Source organism: Sebastes fasciatus, chromosome 6, assembly GCF_043250625.1.
Source record: "Sebastes fasciatus isolate fSebFas1 chromosome 6, fSebFas1.pri, whole genome shotgun sequence".
Lineage (NCBI taxonomy): Eukaryota > Metazoa > Chordata > Actinopteri > Perciformes > Sebastidae > Sebastes > Sebastes fasciatus.
The window spans coordinates 23,166,378-23,172,377 of NC_133800.1; the positions used below are offsets into that span (position 1 = coordinate 23,166,378).

At 45.3% G+C, this 6,000-nt stretch overlaps 1 protein-coding gene across 1 annotated transcript in view; it reads left to right on the forward strand.

Annotated features, from left to right (window-relative positions):
• The window catches only part of LOC141769476 (uncharacterized), a 32,870-nt gene extending 28,081 nt beyond the window's left edge, over nucleotides 1-4,789 (forward strand). Inside the window, exon 3 of the transcript XR_012594300.1 lies at nucleotides 4,145-4,789. The gene's annotated coding sequence lies outside the window, so the exon portion shown is untranslated. The remainder of the gene's footprint in view (nucleotides 1-4,144) is intronic.
• The last annotated feature ends 1,211 nt before the right edge of the window (nucleotides 4,790-6,000 follow it).

Here is a 6,000-nt window from a genome sequence, read left to right on the forward strand (position 1 = left end):
CTTGAAGAGTTGTCCGAATTCTACACAGAATGCAGTGGGAAATCAACAAGTCACGTATTCCCAAAATAATAATTGTTTCCAAGTTAATCAAGCTCCGTGCTGCTGTATTGTTCAAGGATGCCATTTGGCAGCAGGCCTGTAAATCATATGCTGGTCAGTGAACAGTAGACAGTCTGCTGATTTTCTTTCCAGAAAATGAGGGAGAATCCGATTGTTTTTCGGATTGCCTCCCCCTCTCCCTCCCTCTGTGGCTATCAGCGGGTCTCTGGAGGAGTGCTGGTTTCCGTAAACCTGATGGGGAGATGTTTCCTGTGGCAGGTCTGTCTGCTGCTGATTAGAGCCCATCCATCAGCCGGACCTCCTTGAAGCGGAGAGGAGGGCACTGGTCAAATCTGTCTCCCAGTCCAGACCGACCTCTCATATACTAAACACAAGTTTACACCCTGCGACTCAACCCCAGACAACACAGCCAGACAAACCCCTCATTTGGCACTCTTGCTGATTAAAATTTGGAAGTGCACACAATAAACAATAGGGCAACCTCAGCCAAGCTTTCTTTTTTAAAATGTAATTTGACAGATCTCCACTCTTATCTAAATTTCTTTCTTTTAGATCTGCATTTTCAACACACCAATCTGTCCGCTTGAATCAAATAATACTAAATATACACTGAAACTCACCCATGCATTCTGAACACCATGCGTTACATGAACTGTCTTGCTGGGAATGTTTTACAGTGTAGAGCGGCTGCCTCCAGGCTCACAGAGGTCAGAGTGGCTTTCTTTCTTTCTTTGCAGACGTGATTCTTCATCAGCTCCGGTCTACAGGCGCTGATTGCTCTGTGAAGCTTGGTTTCTTCCTCTGTGGACCTCTCTGTACCACCTCTTGGGTAAAGCACCCACAATAGCAGGATGACTCCAGGCTAAAAACAGGCTGCCGCGTGCGTGCCCCCCTGTTGCGTCGAGGCATTTTTCTCCCCTGGTCCCCATCACTTTCTTTGGCCTCCAGTGTCAAGCGTAAACAGGAGGTGGTGAAGTATTCTCCACGGCCAGGCGGAGGAAACCACACAGGGTCTGGAGGTTGAACTCTCCTGTGGTCAGCTACTCAACTGGAAGGCATCTCTCTGAACTCTGAGAAACTAGCGACAGTCTATTGTGTTGGACATTGTTTGTGGATAGATGTCAGATATGGCGTGACCTTGCATGAGAATGAACCTTTGCTCCTGTGTGGCACTCTTGAAGTGCCATCAATAAAAAAAAAAAGGGAGAAACCACAGTGGGGATCAGTTCAAGGCATCAAGACACAAACAGGAAAGATTTAAGTGAGCACAAGAGCAGTGAACGTCTCAGCTGGTCGAGCTATCATCAGTGCTGCTGTCTCAGGACTGGAGGAACTTCCCTCCCAAAAACAAATCCCGTAGGTAATAAATTGTGCTTGCATAAATAAGAAAGACCAATGCTTTCCTTTCATGCTTATATTCTTTCAGCACTATTTAAATCAGCGGATATTACTGTTTATAATACAGACCAGCAGTAGGTAAAGCTCTAACGTGACCGTGTCATGACACTCGTTGTAACACAAATTCCTCTGTAGAACAACTACAACAACATAATTGACCACGTCAGGTGAAGGAATTTGGTCAAATTTATGCCACACTTTGACTTTAGACTCTTTTGCTTTTAAGGGCCCCTTCCAGGCATGCGTTTGTGCGGATGTAACATTCCTCAGAGAGCAGTAAGTGACAGAACGCCGCTGACCGTGCTCACCTCAACCTGTCAGGCTATTGAACCTGAGGCTGACGCAGACAATGCCCGGGTCAACAGGTCCACGCTGCAATCACTATAGGCAATAGATTCCATTACTCAGGTTTGACCTCTGACCTTTGAGGGAGTGTCAAAATAAGATCAATTAAAAAGGTGGGAATAGCAACAAAAACATCAGTCAAAGGACAAATTAGAGAGTGGAGGATATTCAATAAAAACAAACAAAAGGAAGAGGACGACAGCTTGTGAGGCTGCACCTTGAGGCCTTGAGCTAAAGGCTAACTTCATGCTCCCAATCACAATGCTGACATGCTGATGTTTAGCAGGGATAATGTTGCCCATATTCACCATCTTAGTTTAGCATGTTAGCATGCTGATTTGGCTATTTAGCAGTAAACACAAAGTACAGCTGAGGCTGATGGGAAAGTCTTTAGTTTTGCAGGTATGTTGTTATCAACCAAAGTATTGGCAAATTAGAATTTGAAACTTCATGGAAAGATGTGTTTTTGTCTTACTTTACTTACTTTAACCCTTTCACAGCGTGTTTTCAGTTCATGAAAGTTAATATTAATATTTTGGTCACCTAAAAATGTCTTTTTCAGCATTCGGTTGTACTTGATTTACCCTCTTGTGTCACTTCTGGTTGCAAAAAGCCAACATGGCGACGGCCAAAAATGCCAAACTCAAAACGGCAGTACACAAACAAATAGGTGACGTCAAGGTGACTACGTCCACTTCTTATATACAGTCTATGCCTTAAACATGGCGTCAGCGAACCAGTGGCTCGCTGCTAACGGTCCTAAAAGCACTAACAATGCAAACAATGGCGAAAGTGCTGACAGAGATTAAACAGTCTTCTTTACCTGAGCGGGAACCGAAGGGTGGGTGCTACGCTTCCGCAACAATGTTATCAGCTGTAACCCTTGTATGTAGAGCGGCGTCTGTGAGCTATCCAGTGGGGCACACTCACATGCACGAACAAGTACGCGCTGCCAGCCCGGCGCTGTCAACAAAGCACGGAGAAACTCAGATTACAACTCACAAAGAGGGAAAGCAACTTCATTCTCTGCTCAGGTAGACATTACTCCTCTATATCTTTACATAGCAAATAGTTGTTTGATGCTATATTAATGCTCTGGATATCGTATAGGCTGAGTGAGGCAGGATAGTTCTTATCAGGCTCCAGTCTTGGGTTAATTGCCATCTGCACATCAGCAAAACCAGACAGATTTCAACACCATCAGCTTTCTGGCAGGAATTCAGGCAGAATATGGGTCAAAGGTGTGACCCAGTGTGTTGGAGGAACTTGGCTTCTTGGACTCAGAGTTATTGAGCAGCACAGGAGCAACAGAGGCCACCACGGGCATCAGAGTAAACATTTTGCCGTTCTGGCAGAAGAAAAAGGGAAAGAGGAACTTCCCAGCTGCACTGCTAAAGAGGGAAATGAGAGGCAGGCCTGGAAAGATTTATAGTCTTCATAATAAATTTCTCAGGAAGGATTACAGCATTACATTGTAAGTGTGAATACAGTAGAGGAGGAGCAGGCAGTACTTGGCCCATGAGGCGGGGACGGTTCTGTTAATAGCCTGGCCACCGCTGCTGTTATTGTTTCAGGTGACGCTACGCCAGGCAGTCTCCTCTTTAGATCAGATACAGCAAGTCTCAAAGGCAGACGCTGAGATTTCCTTTCTGCCATCCAGCTGCTGTCTGTCATGACTGAAAGCCTCTGAAGTTACAGCCAGCTGCCCCTGCAGATCAACCCATTCTCACCACAGCCATCTGTATAGCTGGATATGACGCATTCAATTACTCACAAAAAAAATTGTCAATGAAGGCTGTTTGGAGGGGGCTCACAGAAACAAACGGACCACAAATTTCACCAAAAAATACCACACATTAACTCTCTGATATATCCTCATCCTGCACATTGACTCCTCTCCATACATCGATGCTTCCCATGCATAACTCTGAGGAGTTTCCACATATCTCTCATTCCACTTCAGCGTCTATCTGACCTGGATTGTTCGTGGACAGACCCACCAAATTCCACAGCTAACAAGCACCATGGGGCAGAAAGGGAGGGAGGCCTGTTGACTTTTCACAGAGGAATATCTTATCGGACAAAATACCACCAGCGTGCAATTATCTACCAAGCTAGGTTGCATTGCTGTGCATGTTCCATAGAAATGTTGTGCAACTTTGCAGCAACTCCTAGACGCTAAATGTAATGTATAATATTTGCAGTTAAATAGCTCAGAATTACAAAATAAAATCTAGTGATAAAAAAATGCTCCAGATTCTAATTAAAGGACCAGACCGATACGGTCCAGCAGCACTGTACATGAATGGCCTCAGCCTTCCTCTTTTCTTTTGTTGCTCAGGCGTGGGTTGTCAGATCGCATGTACGCTGGCTGTCATTGTGTAAGAGGAGGGCATGCTCGGTAAAAGCTGCAGAAGCCAGCGGTGTGACCTGACGCTGGCCCCTGACCCACACCCAATGGGAGCGAAGCTCAGCAGCGGGACGCCACGGCCGACATGACAGCTCCTGCTGGGAGGGGAACGGGCGAGGCACAGCTCACCTCTAATCCCCACCAGATCAGGCTTCACCAGCTTGCAGCCTGCCCTGCTGCGCTCACATTTCTGCACATCCCTACAGCGCAGAAGCCTCTGCTGGACCAGAGGAAAGCACCTGTTGAGCCTCGTGCAGAGAATGAGTATTAAATGATTTCTAACAAGTGAAAAATGCCCATGTGAGCATGCAGATATTTGCTCACACTTTGCATGTGAGTTGGTAATACGTTCATGTGTGCGAGGCCCACATGCAGCGGCATGTTTCAGGTAGCTCGTCACATCCACAATGCTTAAGATGTTGTCTTTGGGGCACAATGCCCAAAGCAAATACTGCCGATCTCTGAAGAGCTGGAGAAACAAGGCTAAGGCATTCAGGGGCTCACTGAAAGCAATTATCCTGGCATGCATACACACACACACACACACACACACATACAGACACACACACACACACACACACACACACACACACGCAGACACACACACAAAGACTACGGTCAGTCAGTGGTGAACGGCTTGACTTCTCAGGCTCTGGTTCTCCAAACACACCCTCATCCTGTTTTCATAAGGAGAAAATGGGAGCAGCAATGGAGAGGAAGAGACGAGAGACACAGCAGGGTGAAGGAGAGACTGTAGTATCATTACCCAACAGCCAGGACACAAACCTGTGTGCTGCATTATGTCTGTTTTAATTTGATTCATCTTTCCCGTCATTGTTTACGCAACAATGCCAAAAAATATATGATTCCAGTTTCTCTAATCTTAGGCTAATTTGTTGCTTTTTTTTGTCATATATGATAGTAAACTGATTTTCTTTGGGTTTTAAACTGTTGGTTGGACAAAACAAGGCCTATAATGTGAAGAGGTCACTTGTTTAGGCTCTGGGAAATTACAGTATAATGGACATTTTTCAGTATTTTCTTACATTTTATAGAAAACTTTATTAATCAACTAATGGAGACAATAATCAGCAGATTTATTAATAAGCAAAATAAATTTGTAGCAGTCCTACTTTTACCTGAGCTGCCTGTACCGACACACAGGACATTCATGCAGGTGCAAAGTACAACTAACCCTGTAGTGACTATCACATTGGGAGCATTTCTATTGTCTCTGCACAGCTGGCGACGGCAGCTTGCAGCTAACGGTGCTGACAGAGCTAACCTGAGGGGGAACCAGAGCTATGCTTCCGCGACGACGGCGTCAGTCGGGAAAGCATTATTAGCTGTAACCGCCATATGAGGGCAGTGCAGAACGGCGGCCATGAGCTAGCCAGTTGGGCACGCGAACATGTGCGAACATGCACTAAAAGCCAAGAGCTGGCGGCCCGGCTATGTCAACAAAGCTCGGATTACAAGACACACAGAATGACTTCATTCTCTGCTCAGGTAGACATTACTCCTCTGTGTCTTTACAAAGCAAATAGGCCTAGTTGTTTGCTGCTATTTTAATGCTCTGATATCATAGGCTATAGAGCACCTTTAAGTTATGAATTATGTTATAAATTCTTATCACTTCACCGACTTTTGTATATGAAAAACAACAACAAGGTTTCAACAAAGATAAAATAGATGTGGTGGGTGGTGATGGATTTTTAGCCGACCCAAAAATACCTCCAGGATAAGAGGAAGCAGCGGAGGGATGTGTAAACCACTAGTATGTGAGT